The 19,734-nt window shown below is 45.4% G+C and overlaps 38 pseudogenes; all 38 read left to right on the top strand.

The window, feature by feature from the left end:
- Positions 1-736: 736 nt before the first annotated feature.
- Positions 737-855, top strand: LOC148242826 (5S ribosomal RNA; annotated as a pseudogene).
- Positions 856-1,061: 206 nt separating this feature from the next.
- LOC148242825 (5S ribosomal RNA) lies at positions 1,062-1,180 on the top strand (annotated as a pseudogene).
- A 207-nt stretch (positions 1,181-1,387) lies between these two features.
- Positions 1,388-1,506, top strand: LOC148242824 (5S ribosomal RNA; annotated as a pseudogene).
- Positions 1,507-2,383: 877 nt separating this feature from the next.
- On the top strand, positions 2,384-2,502 carry LOC148242823 (5S ribosomal RNA; annotated as a pseudogene).
- Positions 2,503-2,708: 206 nt separating this feature from the next.
- LOC148242822 (5S ribosomal RNA) lies at positions 2,709-2,827 on the top strand (annotated as a pseudogene).
- A 207-nt stretch (positions 2,828-3,034) lies between these two features.
- Positions 3,035-3,153, top strand: LOC148242821 (5S ribosomal RNA; annotated as a pseudogene).
- A 560-nt stretch (positions 3,154-3,713) lies between these two features.
- On the top strand, positions 3,714-3,831 carry LOC148242820 (5S ribosomal RNA; annotated as a pseudogene).
- A 182-nt stretch (positions 3,832-4,013) lies between these two features.
- On the top strand, positions 4,014-4,132 carry LOC148242819 (5S ribosomal RNA; annotated as a pseudogene).
- Positions 4,133-4,690: 558 nt separating this feature from the next.
- LOC148242818 (5S ribosomal RNA) lies at positions 4,691-4,809 on the top strand (annotated as a pseudogene).
- A 560-nt stretch (positions 4,810-5,369) lies between these two features.
- LOC148242817 (5S ribosomal RNA) lies at positions 5,370-5,488 on the top strand (annotated as a pseudogene).
- Positions 5,489-6,047: 559 nt separating this feature from the next.
- Positions 6,048-6,166, top strand: LOC148242816 (5S ribosomal RNA; annotated as a pseudogene).
- A 206-nt stretch (positions 6,167-6,372) lies between these two features.
- Positions 6,373-6,491, top strand: LOC148242815 (5S ribosomal RNA; annotated as a pseudogene).
- Positions 6,492-6,696: 205 nt separating this feature from the next.
- LOC148242814 (5S ribosomal RNA) lies at positions 6,697-6,814 on the top strand (annotated as a pseudogene).
- Positions 6,815-7,019: 205 nt separating this feature from the next.
- Positions 7,020-7,138, top strand: LOC148242813 (5S ribosomal RNA; annotated as a pseudogene).
- Positions 7,139-7,344: 206 nt separating this feature from the next.
- On the top strand, positions 7,345-7,463 carry LOC148242812 (5S ribosomal RNA; annotated as a pseudogene).
- Positions 7,464-8,008: 545 nt separating this feature from the next.
- LOC148242811 (5S ribosomal RNA) lies at positions 8,009-8,127 on the top strand (annotated as a pseudogene).
- Positions 8,128-8,333: 206 nt separating this feature from the next.
- Positions 8,334-8,452, top strand: LOC148242810 (5S ribosomal RNA; annotated as a pseudogene).
- Positions 8,453-8,658: 206 nt separating this feature from the next.
- LOC148242809 (5S ribosomal RNA) lies at positions 8,659-8,777 on the top strand (annotated as a pseudogene).
- Positions 8,778-8,983: 206 nt separating this feature from the next.
- Positions 8,984-9,102, top strand: LOC148242808 (5S ribosomal RNA; annotated as a pseudogene).
- Positions 9,103-9,306: 204 nt separating this feature from the next.
- LOC148242807 (5S ribosomal RNA) lies at positions 9,307-9,425 on the top strand (annotated as a pseudogene).
- Positions 9,426-10,666: 1,241 nt separating this feature from the next.
- On the top strand, positions 10,667-10,785 carry LOC148242806 (5S ribosomal RNA; annotated as a pseudogene).
- A 208-nt stretch (positions 10,786-10,993) lies between these two features.
- On the top strand, positions 10,994-11,112 carry LOC148242805 (5S ribosomal RNA; annotated as a pseudogene).
- A 247-nt stretch (positions 11,113-11,359) lies between these two features.
- On the top strand, positions 11,360-11,478 carry LOC148242804 (5S ribosomal RNA; annotated as a pseudogene).
- Positions 11,479-11,686: 208 nt separating this feature from the next.
- LOC148242803 (5S ribosomal RNA) lies at positions 11,687-11,806 on the top strand (annotated as a pseudogene).
- A 235-nt stretch (positions 11,807-12,041) lies between these two features.
- Positions 12,042-12,160, top strand: LOC148242802 (5S ribosomal RNA; annotated as a pseudogene).
- A 207-nt stretch (positions 12,161-12,367) lies between these two features.
- LOC148242801 (5S ribosomal RNA) lies at positions 12,368-12,486 on the top strand (annotated as a pseudogene).
- An 884-nt stretch (positions 12,487-13,370) lies between these two features.
- Positions 13,371-13,489, top strand: LOC148242800 (5S ribosomal RNA; annotated as a pseudogene).
- A 563-nt stretch (positions 13,490-14,052) lies between these two features.
- On the top strand, positions 14,053-14,171 carry LOC148242799 (5S ribosomal RNA; annotated as a pseudogene).
- Positions 14,172-14,377: 206 nt separating this feature from the next.
- On the top strand, positions 14,378-14,496 carry LOC148242798 (5S ribosomal RNA; annotated as a pseudogene).
- A 207-nt stretch (positions 14,497-14,703) lies between these two features.
- Positions 14,704-14,822, top strand: LOC148242797 (5S ribosomal RNA; annotated as a pseudogene).
- Positions 14,823-15,220: 398 nt separating this feature from the next.
- Positions 15,221-15,339, top strand: LOC148242796 (5S ribosomal RNA; annotated as a pseudogene).
- A 206-nt stretch (positions 15,340-15,545) lies between these two features.
- LOC148242795 (5S ribosomal RNA) lies at positions 15,546-15,664 on the top strand (annotated as a pseudogene).
- A 207-nt stretch (positions 15,665-15,871) lies between these two features.
- Positions 15,872-15,990, top strand: LOC148242794 (5S ribosomal RNA; annotated as a pseudogene).
- Positions 15,991-16,550: 560 nt separating this feature from the next.
- On the top strand, positions 16,551-16,669 carry LOC148242793 (5S ribosomal RNA; annotated as a pseudogene).
- Positions 16,670-16,875: 206 nt separating this feature from the next.
- On the top strand, positions 16,876-16,994 carry LOC148242792 (5S ribosomal RNA; annotated as a pseudogene).
- Positions 16,995-17,201: 207 nt separating this feature from the next.
- Positions 17,202-17,320, top strand: LOC148242791 (5S ribosomal RNA; annotated as a pseudogene).
- A 560-nt stretch (positions 17,321-17,880) lies between these two features.
- Positions 17,881-17,999, top strand: LOC148242790 (5S ribosomal RNA; annotated as a pseudogene).
- A 1,208-nt stretch (positions 18,000-19,207) lies between these two features.
- Positions 19,208-19,326, top strand: LOC148242789 (5S ribosomal RNA; annotated as a pseudogene).
- Positions 19,327-19,734: the final 408 nt, after the last annotated feature.

The raw sequence follows: 19,734 nt of genomic DNA, 5'->3' as shown, positions 1-19,734 counted from the left end.
GTCCGCAAGTTAAGGGTGCATGGGCGAGAGTAGTACTAGGATGGGTGACCTCCTGCGAAGTCCTTATATTTCACCCATTTTCTTGATAAGTCCTCATGTTGCACCCATTTTTTTGCAGATGATTCTTTCGACGTTATGCGTGACTTGAATTATGGTCCGCAAATTTATTTGCAAATGTGAGTTACGGCGCCCTGGCATTTTACTTGATATTTGAACGAGAACGGGAGATGCAGTGCGCACGCACAAGGAAACAAATGACGGGAGGGGGAAGAAAGGAGAAGGAGTGAATGTATTTGCAGCGCGAAATTTATCAGGTGCGATCATACCAGCACTAATGCACCGGATTCTATCAGAACTCCACAGTTAAGTGTGCTTGGGAGAGAATAGTACTCGGATGCGTCACCTCCTGGGAAGTACTCGTGTTGTACGCATTTTTTTTCGGATGGGTCGTTCGACGTTACGCGCGAATGGAATTATGAACCACTTGTTCATTCACAAAGATGAGTCACGGTGCCGGGGCATTTTACTTGATATTAGAACGAGAAGGAGAGATGCAGAGTGCACGCACAAGGAAACAAATGACGGGAGGGGGGATAGAAGGAGAAAGAGTGTAGGTATTTGCAGCGCAGAGTGAAACATGAGCGATCTTACCAGCACTAATGCAACGGATTCTATCAGAACTCCGCAAGTTAAGGGTGCTTTGGCAAGTGTATGTATTTGCAGCACAAAATTAAACAGGTGCGATCACACCAGCACTAATGCACCGGATCCCATTAAAACTCCGCAGTTAAGTGTGCTTGGGCGAGAGTAGTACTCGGATTGTTGACCTCTTGGGAAGTCCTCGTGTCGCACAAATTTTTTTTCAGATGGGTCGTTCGACGTTACGCGCGACTGGAACTATGGTCCGCTGGTTTATACGCAAATGTGAGTCAAGAAGCAGGGGCATTTTAATCGATATTAGAACAAGAAAGAGAAGTGCAATATGAACGCACAAGGAAAAAAATGATGGGAGGGGGGTGGGAAGGAGAAGGAGTGTATGTATTTTCAGCACGAAATGAAACAGGTGCGATCATACTAGCACAAATGCACCAGATTCCATCAGAACTTCGTAGTTAAGTGTGCTTTGGCGAAAGTAGTAAAAGGATGGGTTACCTCCTGGGAAGTTCTCGTGTTGCACCCATTTTTTTTTTCAGATGGGTCGTTCGACGTTAGGCGCGACTGGAACTATGGTCTGCTGGTTTATACACAAATGTGAGTCAAGACGCAGGGGCATTTTAATTGATATTAGAACGAAAAGGAGAGGCGAAGTGTGAACGCACTTGGAAATAAATGACGGGAGGGGGAAGAAAGGAAAAGGAGTGTATGTATTTGCAGAGCAAAATGAAACAGGTGCGATCATACCAGCACTAATTAACCGGATCCCATCAGAACTCCGTTGTTAAGTGTGCTTGGGCGAGAGTAGTACTCGGATGGGTGACCTCCTGGGAAGTCCTCGTGGTGCACCTATTTTTTCTCGGATGGGTCGTTCGACGTTACGCGGGAATGGAATTATGAACCACTGGTTCATTCACAAAGGTGAGTCACATTACCGGGGCATTTTATTGATATTAGAACGAGAAGAAAAGATGCAGAGTGCATGCACAAGGAAACAAATGACGGGAGGTGGGATAGAAGGAGAAAGAGTGTATGTATTTGCAGCGTAGAATGAAACAGTTACGATCATAAATGCACCGGATCCCATCAGAACTCCGCAATTAAGTGTGCTTTGGCGAGAGTAGTACTCGGATGGGTGACCTCCTGGGATGTCCTTGTGTTGCACCCATTTTTTTTCGGATGGGTCGTTCAACGTTACGCGCAAATGGAATTATGAACCGTTGGTTCATTCGCAAAGGTGAGTCACACTGCCGGGGTATTTTACGTGATATTAGAACGAGAAAGAGAGATTCAGACTCCACGCACAACGAAACAAATGATGGGAGGGGGGATGGAAGGAGAAAGAGTGTATGTATTTGCAACGCAGAATGAAACATGAGCAATCATACCAGCAATAATGCAACGGATTCTATCAGAACTCCGCAAGTTAAGGGTGTTTGGGCGAGAGTAGTACTAGGATAGGTGACCTCCTGCGAAGTCCTTATACTTCACCCATTTTCTTGGGAAGTCCTCGTGTTGAACCCATTTTTTTGCAGATGATTCTTTCGACATTACGCGCAACTTGAATTATGGTCCGCAAGTTTATTCGCAAATGTGAGTCACGCTGCCGTGGCATTTTACTTGATATTTTAACGAGAACAGGAAGTACAGTGCGCATGCACATGGAAACAAATGACGGGAGGGGGAAGAATGAAGAAGGAATGTATGTATTTGCAGCACAAAATTAAACTGTTGCGATCATGCTAGCACTAATGCACCGGAACCCATCAGAACTCCGCAGTTAAGTGTGCTTGGGCGAAAGTAGTACTCAGATGGGTGACCTCCTGGGAATTCCTCTTGTCGCACAAATTTTTTTTTTAAACGGGTCGTTCAATGTTACGCGCGACTGGAACTATGGTCCGCTGGTTTATACGCAAATGTGAGTCAAGAAGCAGGGGCATTTTAATCGATACTAGAACAAGAAGGAGAGGTGTAGTGTGAACGCACAAGGAAATTAATGATGGGAGGGGGGACGGAAGAAGAAAGAGAGTATGTATTTCAGCACTAAATGAAACAGGTGCGATCATACCAGCACAAATGCACCAGATCCCATCAGAACTCCGCAGTTAAGTGTGTTTTGGCGAAAGTAGTACAAGGATGGGTTACCTCCTGGGAAGTTCTCGTGTTGCACCCATTTTTTTTTTCAGATGGGTCGTTCGACATTACGCGCGACTGGAACTATGGTCCGCTGGTTTATACGCAAATGTGAGACAAGAGGTAGGGGCATTTTAATTGATATTAGAAAGAGAAGGAGAGGTGAAGTGGGAATGCACCAGGAAATATATGATGGGAGGGGGAAGAAAGGAGAAGGAGTATATGTATTTGCAGCGCAAAATGAAATAGGTGCGATCATACCAGCACTAATGCACCGGATCCCATCAGAACTCTGCAGTTAAGTGTGCTTGGGCGAGAGTAGTACTCGGATGGGTGACCTCCTAGGAAGTCCTCGTGTTGCACTCATTTTATTTCGGATGGGTCGTTCGACGTTACACGCGAATGGAATTATGATCCGCTGGTTCATTCGTAATGGTGAGTCACGGTGCCGGAGCATTTACTTGATATTAGAACGAGAAGGAGAGATGCAGAGTGCACGAATAAGGAAACAAATGACGGGAGGGGAGATGAAAGGTGAAAGAGTGTATATATTTGCAGTGCAGAATGAAACATGAGCAATCATAACAGAACTAATTCAACGGATTCTATCAGAACTCCGCAAGTTAAGGGTTCTTGGGCGAGAGTAGTTCTAGGATGAGTGACCTCCTGCGAAGTCCTTATATTTCCTCCATTTTCTTGGGAAGTCCTCGTGTTGTACCCATTTTTTCGCAGATGACTCTTTCGACGTTACGCGCGACTTGAATTATGGTCAGCAGGTTTATTCGCAAATGTGAGTCACGTCGCCGTGGCATTTTACTTGATATTTGAACCAGAACGGGAGGTGTAGTGCGCACGCACAAGGAAACAAATGACGGAAGGGGGAAGAAAGGAGAAAGAGGGTATGTATTTGCAGCGCTAAATTACACAGGTGCGATCATACCAGCACTAATGCACCGGATCCATCAGAACTCCGCAGTTAAGTGTGTTTGGGCAAGAGTAAAACTCGGATGGGTGATCTCCTGGGAAGTCCTCGTGTCGCACCTATTTTTTTTCAGACTGGTCGTTCGACGTTACGCACGACTGGAATTATGCTCCGCTGGTTTATACGCATTTTAATCGATATTAGAACGAGAAGTAGAGGTGCAGTGTGAACGCACAAGGAAACAAATGATGGGAGGGGGGAGGGAAGGAGAAGGAGTCTATGTATTTTCAGCACCAAATGAAATAGGTGCGATCATACCAACACTAATGCACCGGATCCCATCACTACTCCATAGTTAAGTGTGTTTGGGCGAGAGTAGTACTCGGATGGGTGACCTCCTGGGATGTCCTTGTGTTGTACCCATTTTTTTTCGGATGGGTCGTTCGACATTGCGCGCGAATGGAATTATGAATCGCTGGTTCATTCTCAAAGGTGAGTCACGGTGCCGGGGAATTTTACTTGATATTAGAACGAGAAAGAGAGATGCAGAGTGCACGCACAAGTAAACAAATTACGGGAGGGGGGATGGAACTAGAAAGAGTGTATGTATTTACAGCGCAGAATGAAAAATGAGCGATTCTACCAGCACTAATGCAACGGATTCTATCAGAACTCAGCAAGTTAAGGGTGCTTGGGAGAGAATAGTGCTAGGATGGGTGACCTCTTGCGAAGTCCTTATATTTCACCCATTTTCTTGGGATGTCCTCGTGTTGTACCCATTATTTTTCAGATGGGCCATTCGACATTACGCGCAACTAGAACTATGGTCCGCAGGTTTATTCGTAAATGTGAGTCAAGACGCAGGGGCATTTTAATTGATATTAGAACGAGAAGGAGAGGTGAAGTGTGAACGCACCCGGAAGCAAATGACGGGAGGGGGAAGAAAGGAGGAGTGTATGTATTTGCAGCGCAAAATGAAACAGGTGCAATCATACCAGCACTAATTCACCGGATCCCATCAGAACTCCGCAATTAAGTGTTCTTGGGCGAGAGTAGTACTTGGATGGGTGACCTCTTGGGAAGTCCTCGTGTTGGACCCATTATTTTTCGAATGGGTTGTTCGACATTACGCATGAATGGAATTATGAACCGCTGGTTCATTTGCAAAGATGAGTCATGGTGCCGGGGCATTTTACTTGATATTAGAACGAGAAGGAGAGATGCAGAGTGCACGCGCAAGGAAACAAATGATGGGAGGGGGATGGAAGGAGAAAGAGTGTTTGTATTTGTAGCGCAGAATGAAACATGAACGATTATACTAGAACAAATCCAACGAATTCTATCAGAACTCCACAAGTTAAGAGTCATTAGGCGAGAGTAGTACTAGGATGGGTGACCTCCTTCGAAGTCCTTATATTTCACCCATTTTCTTTGGAAGTCCTCGTGTTGCGCCCATTTTTTTGTAGATGATTCTTTCGACATTACGCACAACTTGAATTATGGTCCGCAGATTTATTCGCAAATGTGAGTCACGGCACTATGACATTTTACTTGATATTCGAACGAGAATGGGAGGTGCAGTTCGCACCCACAAGAAAACAAATGACGGGAGGGGGAAGAATGGAGAAGGAGTGTATGTATTTGCAGCGCGAAATTAAACTGGTGCGATCATACAAGCACTAATGCACCGGATCCCATCAGAAGTCCGCAGCTAAGCGTGCTTGGGCGAGAGTAGTACTCGGATGGGTGACCTCCTGGGAAGTCCTCGTGTTGCACCCATTTTTTTCGGATGGGTCGTTTGATGTTACGCGCGAATAGAATTATGAACCGCTGGTTCATTCGCAAAGGTGAGTCACGGTGCCAGGTAATTTTACTTGATATTAGATTAAGAATGAGAGATGCAGAGTGCACGCACAAGGAAACAAATGACGGGAGGGGGGATGGAAGGAGAAAGCGTGTATGTATTTGCAGCGCAGAATGAAACATGAGCGATAATACCAGCAATAATGCAACGGATTCTATAAGAACTCCGCAGGTAAGGGTGCTTGGGCGAGAGTAGTACTAGGATGGGTTACCTCCTGCGAAGTCCTTGTATTTCACCCATTTTCTTGGAAAGTCCTCGTGTTGCACCCATTTATTTGCAGATGATTCTTTCGTAGTTACGCACGACTTGAATTATTGTCCGCAGGTTTATTCGCAAATCTGAGTCACGGTGCCGTGGCATTTTACTTGATATTAGAACAAGAATGGGAGGTGCAATGCGCACGCACAAGGAAACAAATGATGGGAGGGGAAAGAAAGGAGAAGAAGTGTATGTATTTGCAATGCGAAATTAAACAGGTGCGATCATACCAGCACTAATGCACCGGATCCCATCATAACTCCGCAGTTAAGTGTGTTTGGGCGAGAGTAGTACTCGGATGGGTGACCTCTTGGGAAGTCCTCGTGTCGCACTAATTTTTTTTCAGACGGGTCGTTTGACGTTACGCGCGACTGGAACAATGGTCATCTGGTTTATACGTAAATGTGAGTCAAGAAGCAGGGGCATTTTAATCGATATTAGAACGAGAAGGAGAGGTTCACTGTGAATGCACAAGTAAACAAATGATGGGAGGGGGGAGGGAAGGAGAAAGAATGTATGTATTTTCAGCACAAAATTAAACAGGTGCGATCATACAAGCACAAATGCACCGGATCCCATCAGAACTCTGCAGTTAAGTGTGCTTTGGCGAAAGTAGTACAAGGATGGGTTACCTCCTGGGAAGTTCTCGTGTTGCACCCATTTTTTTTCAGATGGGCCGTTCGACGTTACACGCGACTTTAATTATGGTCCGCAGATTTATTCGCAAATGTGAGTCACAGCGCCGTGGCATTTTACTTGATATTTGAATGAGATCGAGAGGTGCAGTGCGCATGTACAAGGAAACAAATGACGGGAGGGGGAAGAAAGAAGAAGGAGTGTATGTATTTGCAGCGCAAAGTTAAACAGTTGCGATCATGCCAGCACTAATGCACCGGATCCCATCAGAACTCCGCAGTTAAGTGTGCTTGGGCGAGAGTAGACTCGGATGGGGGACTTTTTGGGAATTCTTCGTGTCGCACCAATTTTTTTCATACGGGTCGTTCGACATTACGCGCGATTGGAACTATGGTCAGCTGGTTTATACGCAAATGTGAGTCAAGAAGTAGGGGCATTTTAATCGATATTAGAACGAGAAGGAGATGTACAGTGTGAACGCATAAGGAAACAAATGATGGGAGGGGGGAGGGAAGGAGAAGGAGTGTATGTATTTTCAGCATAAAATGAAACAGGTGCGATCATACCAGCACAAATGCACCGGATCCCATCAGTACTCCGCAGTTAAGTTTGCTTTGGCGAAAGTAGTACAAGGATGGGTTACCTCCTGGGAAGTTCTCGTGTTGTACCCATTTTTCTTTCAGATGGGTCGTTCGATGTTACGCGCGACTGGAATTATGGTCTGCTGGTTTATACGCAAATGTGAGTCAAGATGCAGGGGCAGTTTTACTGATATTAGAACGTGTAGGAGAGGTGAAGTGTGAACGTACCAGGAAACAATTGACGGGAGGGGGAAGAAATGAGAAGGAGTGTATGTATTTGCAGCGCGAAATGAAACAGGTGCGATCGTACCAGGACTAATGCACCGGATCCTATCAGAACTCCGCAGTTAAGTTTGCTTGGGCAAGAGTAGTACTCGGATGTGTGACCTCCTGGGAATTCCTCGTGTTGCACCCATTTTTTTTCGGATAGGTTGCTCGACGTTACGCGTGAATGGAATTATGAACCGCTGATTCATTCGCAAAGGTGAGTCACGGTGCCGGGGCATTTTACTTGATATTAGAATGAGAAGGAGAGATTCAGAGTGCACGCACAAGGAAACAAATGACGGGAGGGGGGATGCAACGATTTGCAGTACAGAATTAAACATGAGCGATCATAGCAGCACTAATGCAACAAATTCTATCAGAACTCCGCAGTTATGGGTGCTTGGGCGAGAGTAGTACTAGGATGGGTGACCTCCTGCGAAGTTCTTATATTTCACCCATTTTCTTGGGAAGTCCTCGTGTTTCACCCATTTTTTTGCAGATGATTCTTTCGACGTTACGCGCGACTTGAATTATGATCCGCAGGTTTATTCACAAATGTGAGTCACGGCACCGTGGCATTTTACTTGATATTAGAACGAGAACAGGAGGTGCAGTGCCCACGCACAAGGAAACAAATGACGGGAGTGGGAAGAAATGTGAAGGAGTGTATGCATTTGCAGCGCAAAATTAAACAGGTGCGATCATACCAGCACTAATGCACGGGATCCCATCATAACTCCGCAGTTAAGTGTGCTTGGGCGAGAGTAGTACTCGGATGGGTGACCTCCTGGGAAGTCCTCGTGTCGCACCAAGTTTTTTACAAATAGGTCGTTTGACGTTATGCGCAACTGCAACTATGGTCTGCTGGTTTATACGCAAATGTGAGTCACGAAGCACAGACATTTTAATCGATATTAGAACGAGAAGGAGAGGTGCAGTGTGAACGCACAAGGAAACAAACGATGCGAGGGGGGAGGGAAGGAGAAGGAATGTATGTATTTTCAGCACGAAATGAAACAGGTGCGATCATACCAGCACAAATGCACTAGATCCCATCAGAACTCCGCAGTTAAGTTTGCTTTGGCGAAAGTAGTACAAGGATGGGTTACCTCCTGAGAAGTTCTCGTGTTGCACCCATTTTTCTTTCAGATGGGTCGTTCGACGTTACACGCGACTGGAAATATGGTCCGCTGGTTTATACGCAAATGTGAGTCAAGACGCAGGGGCATTTTACTTGATATTTGAACGAGAACGGGAGGTGCAGTTCGCACGCACAAGGAAACAAATGACGGGAGGGGGAAGAAAGGAGAAGGAGTGTTTGTATTTGCAGCGCGAAATTAAACAGGTGCTATCATACCAGCATTAATGCACCGGATCCCATCCGAACTCCGCAGTTAAGTGTGCTTGGGCGAGACTAGTACTCGGATGGGTGACCTCTTGGGAAGTCCTCGTGTCGCACTAATTTTTTTTCAGACGGGTCGTTCGACTTTACGCGCGATTAGAACTATGGTCTGCTGGTTTATACGCAAATGTGAGTCAAGAAGCAGGAGCATTTTAATCGATATTAGAACGAGAAGAAGAGGTGTAGTGTGAACGCACAAGGAAACACATTATGGGAGGGGGGAGGGAAGGAGAAGGAGTGTATGTATTTTCAGCACGAAATTAAACAGGTGCGATCATACCAGCACAAATGCATCGGATCCCATCAGAACTCCGCAGTTAAGTGTGCTCTGACGAAAGTAGTACAAGGATGGGTTACCTCCTGGGAAGTTTTCGTGTTGCACCCATTTTTTTTTTCAAATGGGTCGTTCGACGTTACGGGTGACTGGAACTATTGTCTGCTGGTTTATACGTAAATGTGAGTCAAGACGCAAGGGTATTTTAATTGATATTAGAACGAGAAGGAGAGGTGAAGTGTGAACGCACCAGGAAACAAGTGAAGGGAGGGGGAAGAAAGGAGGAGTATATGTATTTGCAGCGCGAAATAACACAGGTGCAATCATACTAGCACTAATGCACCGGATCTCATCAGAACTCCGTATATAAGTGTGCTTGGGCGAGAGTAGTACTCGGATGGGTGACCTCCTGGGAAGTCCTCATGTTGCACCCATTTTTTTCGGATGGGTCGTTCGACGTTACGCACTAATGGATTTATGAACCGCTGGTTCATTCGCAAAGGTGAGTCACGGTACCGGGGTATTTTACTTGATACTAGAACGTGAATGAGAGATGCAGAGTGCACGTACAAGGAAACAAATGACGGGAGGGGGGATGGAAGGAGAAAGAATGTATGTATTTGAAGCGCATAATGAAACATGAGCGATCATACCAGAACTAATGCCACGGATTCTATCAGAACTCCACAAGTTAAGGGTGTTTGGGCGAGAGTGGTACTAGGATGGGTGACCTCCTGTGAAGTCCTTATATTTCACCAATTTTCTTGGGAAGTCCTCGTGTTGCACCCATTTTTTTGCAGATGATTCTTTCGACGTTACACGCGACTTGATTTATGGTCCGCATGTCTATTCGCAAATGTGAGTCACGGCGCCGTGGCATTTTACTTGATAATAGAACGAGAAGCAGAGATGCAGAGTGCACGCACAAGGAAACAAATGACGGGATGGGGGATGGACGGAGAAGGAGTGCATGTATTTTCAGCACTAAATGAAACAGGTGCGATCATACCAGAACTAATGCAACGGATTCTATCAGCACTCCCAAAGTTAAAGGTTCTTGGGCGAGAGTAGTACTAGGATGGGTGACCTCCTGCGAAGTCCTTATATTTCGCCCATTTTCTTGGGAAGTCCTCGTGTTGCACCCATTTTTTTGTAGATGATTCTTTCGACGTTACGCACGACTTGAATTATGGTTCGCAGGTTTATTCGCAAATTGAGTCACGGCGCCGTGGCATTTTACTTGATATTTGAACGAGAACGGAAGGTGCAGTGCGCACGCACAAGGAAACAAATGACGGGAGGGGGAAGAAAGGAGAAGGAGTGTATGTATTTGCAGCGCAAAATGAAACAGGTGCGATCACACTAGCACTAATTAATCGGATCCCATCAAAACTCCGCCATTAAGTGTGCTTTGGCGAAAGTAGTACAAGGATGGGTTACCTCCTGGGAAGTTCTCGTCTTGCACCCATTATTTTTTTCAGATGGGTCGTTAGATGTTACGCGCGACTGGAAGTATAGTCCGCTGGTTTATACGCAAATATGAGTTAAGTCGAAGGGGCATTTTAAATGATATTAGAACGAGAAGGAGAGGTAAGGTGTGAACCGACCAGGAAACAAACGACGGGAGGGGGAAGAAAGGAGAAGGAGTGTATGTATTTGCAGCGCGAAATGAAACAGGTGCGATAATACCAGCTCTAATTCACCATATCGAATTTGAACTCTGCAGTTAAGTGTGCTTGGGCGAGAGTACTACTCGGATGGGTGACCTCCTGGGAAGTCCTCGTGTTGCACCCATTATCTTTTTTAGATGGGCCGTTCGACATTACGTGCGACTGGAACTATGGTCCGCTGGTTTATACACAAATGTGAGTCAAGACGCAGGGGCATTTTAATTGATATTAGAACGAGAAAGATAGGTGAAGTGTGAACGCACAAGGAAACAAATGATGGTAGGGGGGATGGAAGGAGAAAAAGTGTATGTATTTGCAGTGCAGAATGAAACATGAGCGATCATACCAGCACTAATACAACGGATTCTATCAGAACTTCGCGGTTAAGGGTGCTTGGGCGAGAGTAGTACTAGGATGGGTGACCTCCTGCGAAGTCCTCGTGTTGCACCTATTTTTTTGCAGATGATTCTTTCGACGTTACGCGCGACTTGAATTATGGTCCGCAGGTTTATTCGCAAATGTGAGTCACGGTGAATTATGGTCCGCAGGTTTATTCGCAAATGTGAGTCACAGCACCATGACATTTTACTTGATATTAGAACGAGAAGGAGAAGTGAAGTGTGAACGCACCAGGAAACAAATGACGGGAGGGGGAAGAAAGGAGAAGGAGTGTATGTATTTGCAGCGCAAAATGAAACAAGTTCGATCACACCAACACTAATGCACCGGATCTCATCAGAACTCTGCAGTTAAGTGTGCTTGGGCGAAAGTAGTACTCAGATGGGTGACCTCCTGGGAAGTCCTCGTGTTGCACCTATTTTTTTTTTCAAATGGGTTGTTCGACGTTACGCGCGAATAGAATTATGAACCACTGGTTCATTCGCAAAGGTGAGTAACGGTGCCGGGGCATTTTACTTGATATTAGAACGAGAAGCAGAGATGCAGAGTGCACGCACAAGGAAACAAATGACGGGAGGGGGGATGGACGGAGAAGGAGTGCATGTATTTTCAGCACAAAATGAAATAGGTGCGATCATACCAGCACTAATGCACCGGATTCTATCAGAACTCCGCAAGTTAAGGGTGCTTGGGCGAGAGTAGTGCTAGGATGGGTGACCTCCTGCGAAGTCCTTATATTTCACCCATTTTCTTGGGAAGTCCTCGTGTTGCACCCATGTTTTTTGCAGATGATTCTTTCCACGTTACGCGCGACTCGAATTATGATCCGCAGGTTTATTCGTAAATTGAGTCACGGCACCGTGGCATTTTACTTGATATTTGAACGAGAATGGAAGGTGCAGTGTGCACGCACAAGGAAACAAATGATGGGAGGGGGAAGAAAGGAGAAGGAGTGTATGTATTTGCAGCGCAAAGTGAAACAGGTGCGATCACACCAGCATTAATGCATTGGATCCCATCAGAACTCCGCAGTTAAGTGTGCTTTGGCGAAAGTAGTACAAGGATGGGTTACCTCCTGGGAAGTTCTCGTCTTGCACCCATTATTTTTTTCAGATGGGTCGTTCGACGTTACGCGCGACTGGAAGTATGATCCGCTAGTTTATTTGCAAATATGAGTTAAGTTGTAGGGGCATTTTAAATGATATTAGAACGAGAAGGAGAGGTGAGGTGTGAACGCACCAGGAAACAAATGACGGGAGGGGGAAGAAAGGAGAAGGAGTGTATGTATTTGCAGCGCGAAATGAAACAGGTGCGATAACACCAGCACTAATTCACCAGATCCCATCAGAATTCCGCAGTTAAGTGTGTTTGGGCGAGAGTAGTACTCAGATGGGTGACCTCCTGAGAAGTTCTCGTGTTGCACCCATTTTTTTCGGATGGGTCGTTCGACGTTACGCGCGAATGGATTTATGAACCGCTTGTTCATTCGCAAAGGTGAGTCACGGTACCGGGGTATTTTACTTGATAGTAGAACGAGAAGGAGAGATGCAGAATGCACGCACAAGGAAACAAATGACGGGAGGGGGAATGGAATGAGAAAGAGTGTATGTATTTGCAGCGCAGAATGAAACATGAGCGATCATACCAGTACTAATTAAACGGATTCTATAAGAACTCCGCAAGTTAAGGGTGCTTGGGCGAGAGTAGTACTAGCATGGGTGACCTCTTGCGAAGTCAATATAATTCACCCATTTTCTTGGGAAGTCCTCCTGTTGCACCCATTTTTTTTCAGATGATTATTTCGATGTTACGCGCTACTTAAATTATGGTCCGCATGTTTATTAGCAATTGTGAGTCTCGGCGCCGTGGCATTTTACTTGATATTTAAATGAGAACGGGAGATGCAGTGCGTACACATAAGAAACGAATGATGGGAGGGGGAAGAAAGGAGAAGAAGTGTTTGTATTTACACTGCGAAATTAAACAGGTGCAATCATACCATTACTAATGCACCGGATCCCATCAGAACTCTGCAGTTAAGTTTGCTTGGGCGAGACTAGTACTCGGATGCGTGACCTCATTGGAAGTCCTTGTGTCGCACCAAATTTTTTTTTAACAGGTCGTTCGACGTTACGTGCGACTGGAACTATGGTCCGCTGGTTTATACGCAAATGTGAGTCAAGAAGCAGGGGCATTTTAATCGATATTAGAACGAGAAGGAGAGGTGCAGTGTGAACGCACAAGGAAACAAATGATGGGAGGGGGGAGGGAAAGAGAATGAGTGTATGTATTTTCAGCGCGAAATAAAACAGGTGCGATCATACCAGCACAAATGCACCGGATCTTTTCAGAACTCTGCAGTTAAGTGTGCTTTGGTGAAAGTAGTACAAGGATGGGTTACCTCCTCGGAAGTTCTCATGTTGCACCCATTTTCTTTTTCAGATTGGCCGTTCGACGTTACGCGCGACTGAAACTATGGTCCGCTGGTTTATACGCAAATGTGAATCAAGACGCAGGGGCATTTTAATTGATATTAGAACGAGAAAGATAAGTGAGGTGTGAACGCACAAAGAAACAAATGATGGGAGGGGGGATGGAAGGAGAAAGAGTGTATGTATTTGTAGCGCAGAATGAAACATGAGCGATCATACCAGCACTAATGCAACGGATTCTATCAGAACTCCGCAGTTAAGGGTGGTTGGGCGAGAGTAGTACTAGGATGGGTGACCTCCTTTCGAAGTCCTTATATTTCACCCATTTTCTTGGGAAGTCCTCGTCTTGCACCAATTTTTTTGTAAATGATTCTTTCGACGTTATGCGCGACTTGAATTATGGTCCGAAGGTTTATTCGCATATGTGAGTCACAGCTCCGTGGCATTTTACTTGATATTAGAACGAGAACGAGAGGTGCAGTGCGCACGCACAAGGAATTAAATGATGGGAGGGAGAAGAAAGAAGAAGGAGTGTATGTATTTGCAGTGCGAAATTAAACTGGTGCGATCATACCAGCACTAATGCCCCGGAGCCCATCTGAACTCTGTAGTTAAGTCTACTTGGGCAAGAGTAGTACTCAGATGGGTGACATCCTGGGAAGTCCTCGTGTCGCGCTAATTTTTTTTTAGACGGGTCGTTCAACGTTACGCGCGACTGGAACTATGGTCCGCTGGTTTATACGCAAATGTGAGTCAAGGAGCAGGGGCATTTTAATCGATATTAGAATGAGAAGGAGAGGTGCAGTGTGAACGCACAAGGAAACAAATGATGGGAGGGGGGAGGGAAAGAGAAGGAGTGTATGTATTTTCAGCACGAAATGAAACAGGTGCGATCATACCAGCACAAATGCACCGGATCCCAGGAGAACTCCGCAGTTAAGTGTGCTTTGGCAAAAGTTGTACAACGAAGGGTTTCCTCCTGGGAAGTTATCTTGTTGTACCCATTTTTTTTTTCAGATGGGTCGTTCGACGTTATGTGCGACTGGAACTATGTTCCGCTGGTTTATACGCAAATGTGAGTAAAGATGCAGGGGCATTTTAATTAATATTATAACGAGAAAGAGAAGTGAAGTGTGATCGCACCAAGAAACAAATGACGGGAATGGGAAGAAAGGAGAAGGAGTGTATGTATTTGTACCGCGAAATGAAACAGGTGTGATCATAGCAGCACTAATGCACCGGATCCCATCAGAACTCCGCAGTTGAGTATGCTTGGGCGAGAGTAGTACTCGGATGGGTGACCTGCTGGGGAGTACTCGTGTTGCACCAATTTTGTTTTCGGATGGGTCTTTCGACGTTTCGCGCGAATAGAATTATGAACCGCTGGTTCATTCGCAAAGGTGAGTCACGATGCCAGGTAATTTTACTTGATATTAGAACGAGAATGAAAGATGCAGAGTGCACGCACAAGAAAACAAATGAAGGGAGGAGGAATGGAAGGAAAAAGAGTGTATGTATTTGCAGCGCAAAATGAAACATGAGCGATCATAAATGCATCGGATCCCATCAGAACTCTACAGTTAAGTTTTCTTTGGCGAGAGTAGTACTCGGATGGGTGACCTCCTGGGAAGTCCTCGTGTTGCACTAATTTTTTTTCGGATGGGTTGTTCGACGTTACGGGCGAATGTAATTATGATCCGCTGGTTCATTCGCAGCGCGAAATTAAACAGTTGCAATCATGCCAGCACTATTGCACCGGATCCCATCAGAACTCCGCAGTTAAGTGTGGTTGGGGGAGAGTAGTACTCGGATGGGGGACTTCTCTGGAATTCTTCGTATCGCACCAATTTTTTTTCAAACGGGTCGTTCGACGTTACGCGCGATTGGAACTATGGTCCGCTGGTTTATACGCAAATGTTAGTCAAGAAGTAAAAGCATTTTAATCGATATTAGAACGAGAAGAAGAGGTGCAGTGTGAACGCATAAGGAAACAAATGATGGGAGGGGGGAGGGAAGGAGAAGGAGTGTATGTATTTTAAGCACCAAATAAAACAGGTGCGATCATACCAGCACAAATGCACCTGATCCCATCAGAACTCTTCAGTTAAGTGTGCTTTGGCGAAAGTAGTACAAGGATGGGTTACTTCCTGGGAAGTTCTCGTGTTGCACCCATTTTTTTTTTCATATGAGTCGTTCGACATTACGCGGGACTGAAACTATGGTCCGCTGGTTTATACGCAAATGTGAGTCAAGAGGTAGGGGCATTTTAATTGATATTAGAACGAGAACGAGAGGTGAAGTGTGAATGCACCAGGAAACAAATGAAGGGAGTGGGAAGAAAGGAGAAGGAGTGTACGTATTTGCAGTGCGAAATGAAACAAATGCGATCATACCAGCACTAATACACTATATCCCATCAGAGCTTCACAGTTAAGTGTGCTTGGGCAAGAGTAGTACTCAGTTGGGTGACCTCCCGGGAAGTCCTCGTGTCGCACCAATTTTTTTTCGGATGGGCCGTTCGACATTACGTGCGAATGGAATTATGAACCGCTGGTTCATTCGTAATGGTGAGTCACGGTGTCGGGCATTTTACTTGAAATTAGAACGAGAAGGAGAGATGCAGAGTGCATGCATAAGGAAACAAATGACGGGAGGGGGGATGGAATGAGAAAGAGTGTATGTATTTGCAGCGCAGAATGAAATATGAGTGATCATACCAGAACTAATGCAACGGATTCTATCAGAACTCCGCAAGTTAAGGGTGCTTGGGCGAGAGTAGTACTAGGATGGGTGACCTCCTGCGAAGTCCTTATATTTCCCCCATTTTCTTGGGAAGTCCTCGTGTTGCACCCATTTTTTTGCAGATGATTCTTTCGACGTTACGCGCGACTTGAATTATGGTCCGCAGATTTATTCGCAAATGTGAGTCACGACGCCGTGACATTTTACTTGATATTTGAACGAGAACGGGAGGTGCAGTGCGCACGCACAAGGAAACAAATGACGGGAGAGGGAAGAAAGGAGAAGGAGGGTATGTATTTGCAGCGCAAAATTAAACAGGTGCGATCATACCAGCACTAATGCACCGGATCCCATCAGAACTCTACAGTTAAGTGTCCTTGGGCGAGAGTAGTACTCAGCTGGGTGACATCCTGGGAAGTCCTCGTGTCGCACCAATTTTTTTTCAGACGGGTCGTTCGACGTTACGTGCGACTGGAACTATGGTCTGCTGGTTTATACGCTAATGTGAGTCAATAAGCAGGGGCATTTTAATAGATATTAGAACGAGAAGAAGAGGTGTAGTGTGAACGCACAAGGAAACAAATGATGGGAGGGGCGAGGGAAGGAGAAGGAGTGTATGTATTTTATGCACGAAATGAAACAGGTGCGATCATACCAGCACAAATTCACCGGATCCCATCAGAACTCCACAATTAAGTGTGCTTTGGCGAAAGTAGTACAAGGATGGGTTACCTCATGTGAAGTTTTCGTGTTGCACTCATTTTTTTTTTACGATGGGCCGTTAGACGTAACGCGCGACTGGAACTATGGTCCCCTGGTTTATACGCAAATGTGAGTTAAGACGCAGGGGCATTTTAATTGATATTAGAACGAGAACGAGAGGTGCAGTGTGAACGCACCAGGAAATAAATGACGGGAGGGGGAAGAAAGGAGAAGGAGTGTATGTATTTGCAGCTTGAAATTAAACAGGTGCGATCATACCAGCACTAATGCACCGGATTCCATCAGAACTCTGCAGTTAAGTGTGCTTGGGCGAGAGTAGTACTCGGATGGGTGACCTCTTGGGAAGTCCTCATGTTGCACCTATTTTTTTTGGATGGGTCGTTCGACGTTACGCGCGAATGGAATTATGAACCGCTGGTTCATTCATAAAGGTGAGTCACGATGCCGGGGCATTTTACTTGATATTAGAACGAGAATGAGAGATGTAGAGTGCACGCACAAGGAAACGAATGACGAGAGGGGGGATGGAAGGAGAAAGAGTGTATGTATTTGCAGCGCAGAATGAAACATGTGCTATCATACCAACACTAATGCAACAGATTTTATCAGAACTCCGCAAGTTAAGGGTGCTTGGGCGAAAGTAGTACTAGGATGGGTGACCTCCTGCGAAGTCTTTATATTTCACCCATTTTCTTGGGAAGTCCTCATGTTGCACCCATTTTTTTGCAGATGATTCTTTCGACGTTATGGGTGACTTGAATTATGGTCCGCAGGTTTATTAGCAAATGTTAGTCACGGCACCGTTGCATTTTACTTTATATTTGAACGAGAACGGGAAGTGCAGTGCGCACGCACAAGGAAACAAATGACGGGAGGGGGAAGAAAGGAGAAGGAGAGTTTGTATTTGAAGCGCAAAATTAAACAGGTGCGATCATGCCAGCACTAATGCATCGGATTCTATCAGAACTCCGCAGTTAAGTGTGCTTGGGTGAGAGTAGTACACGGATGGGTGACCTCCTGGGAAGTCATCGTGTTGCACCTATTTTTTTTTAGATGGGTCGTTTGACGTTACGCGCGAATGGAATTATGAACCACTGGTTCATTCGCAAAGGTGAGTCATGGTGCCAAGGCATTTTAGTTGATATTAGAACGAGAATGCGAGATGCAGAGTGCACGCACAAGGAAACAAATGACGAGAGGGGGGATGGAACGAGAAAGAGTGTATGTATTTGCAGCGTAGAATGAAACATGAGCGATCATACCAGCACTAATGCAACAGATTCTATCAGAACTTCGCAGGTAAGGGTGCTTGGGGGAGAGTAGTACTAGGATGGGTTACCTCCTGCGAAGTCCTTGTATTTTACCCATTTTCTTGGAAAGTCCTCGTGTTGCACCCATTTATTTACAGATGATTCTTTCGACGTTACGCACGACTTGAATTATTTTCCGCAGGTTTATTCACAAATGTGAGTCACGGCGCCGTGGCATTTTACTTTATATTAGAACGAGAACAAGAGATGCAGCGCGCAAGCACAAGGAAACAAATTACGGGAGGGGGAAGAAAGGAGAAGGAGTGTATGTATTTGCAGCGCGAAATTAAACAATTGTTATCATACCAGCACTAATACACCGGATCCCATCAGAACTCTACAGTTAAGTGTTCTTGGGCGAGAGTATTTTTCGGATGGGTGACCTCCAGGGAAGTCCTCGTGTCGCACCAATTTTATTTCAGACGGGTCGATCGACGTTATGCGCGATTGGAACTATGGTCCGCTAGTTTATACCCAAATGTGAGTCAAGAGGCAGGGGCATTTTAATCGATATTAGAACGAGAAGGAGAGGTGCAGTGTGAACACACAAGAAAACAAATCATGGGAGGGGAGAGGAAAGGAGGAGTGTATGTATTTTTAGCACGAAATGAAACAGGTGCGATCATACCAGCACAAATGCACCGGATCCCATCAGAACTTCGCAGTTAATTTTGTTTTGGCGAAAGTAGTACAAGGATGAGTTACCTCCTGGGAAGTTCTCATGTTGCACCCATTTTTTTTTCAGAACGTTCGTTCGACGTTACGCGCGACTGGAACTATGATCTGCTGGTTTATACGAAATTGTGAGTCAAGACGCAGAAGCATTTTAATTGATATTAGAAACGAGAAGGAGAGGTGAAGTGTGAACGCACCAGGAAACAAATGACTGGAGGGGGAAGAAAGTAGAAGGAGTATATGTATTTGCAGTGCGAAATGAAACAAGTGCGATCACACTAGCACTAATGCACCAGATCCCATAAGAACTCCGCAGTTAAGTGTGCTTGGGTGAGAGTAGTAATCGGATGGGTGATCTCCTGGGAAGTCCTCGTGTTGCACCCATTTTTTTTTTATGGGTCGTTCGACGTTACGCGCGAATGGAATTATGAACCGCTGGTTCATTCGCAAAGGTGAGTCACGTTGCCGGGGCATTTTACATGATAACGAGAAGGATAGATCCAGAGTGCACGCACAAGGAAACAAATTACGGGAGGGGGGATGGAAGGAGAAAGAGTGTATGCATTTGCAGCGCAAAATTAAACATGAGCGATCATACCAGCACTAATGCAACGGATTCTATCAGAACTCTGCAAGTTAAGGGTGCTTGGGTGAGAGTAGTACTAGGATGGGTGACCCCCTGCGAAGTCCTTATATTTCACCTAATTTCTTAGGAAGTCCTCATATTGCACCCAATTTTTTGCAGATGATTCTTTCGACGTTACGCGTGACTTTAATTATGGTCCACAGATT

Source organism: Carica papaya, chromosome 8 (genome assembly GCF_054855325.1).
Source record: "Carica papaya isolate Zhongbai chromosome 8, ASM5485532v1, whole genome shotgun sequence".
Classification (NCBI taxonomy): domain Eukaryota; kingdom Viridiplantae; phylum Streptophyta; class Magnoliopsida; order Brassicales; family Caricaceae; genus Carica; species Carica papaya.
The sequence above is the reverse complement of the archived record's forward strand: the minus strand, read 5'-3'. Positions and strand labels throughout refer to the sequence as shown.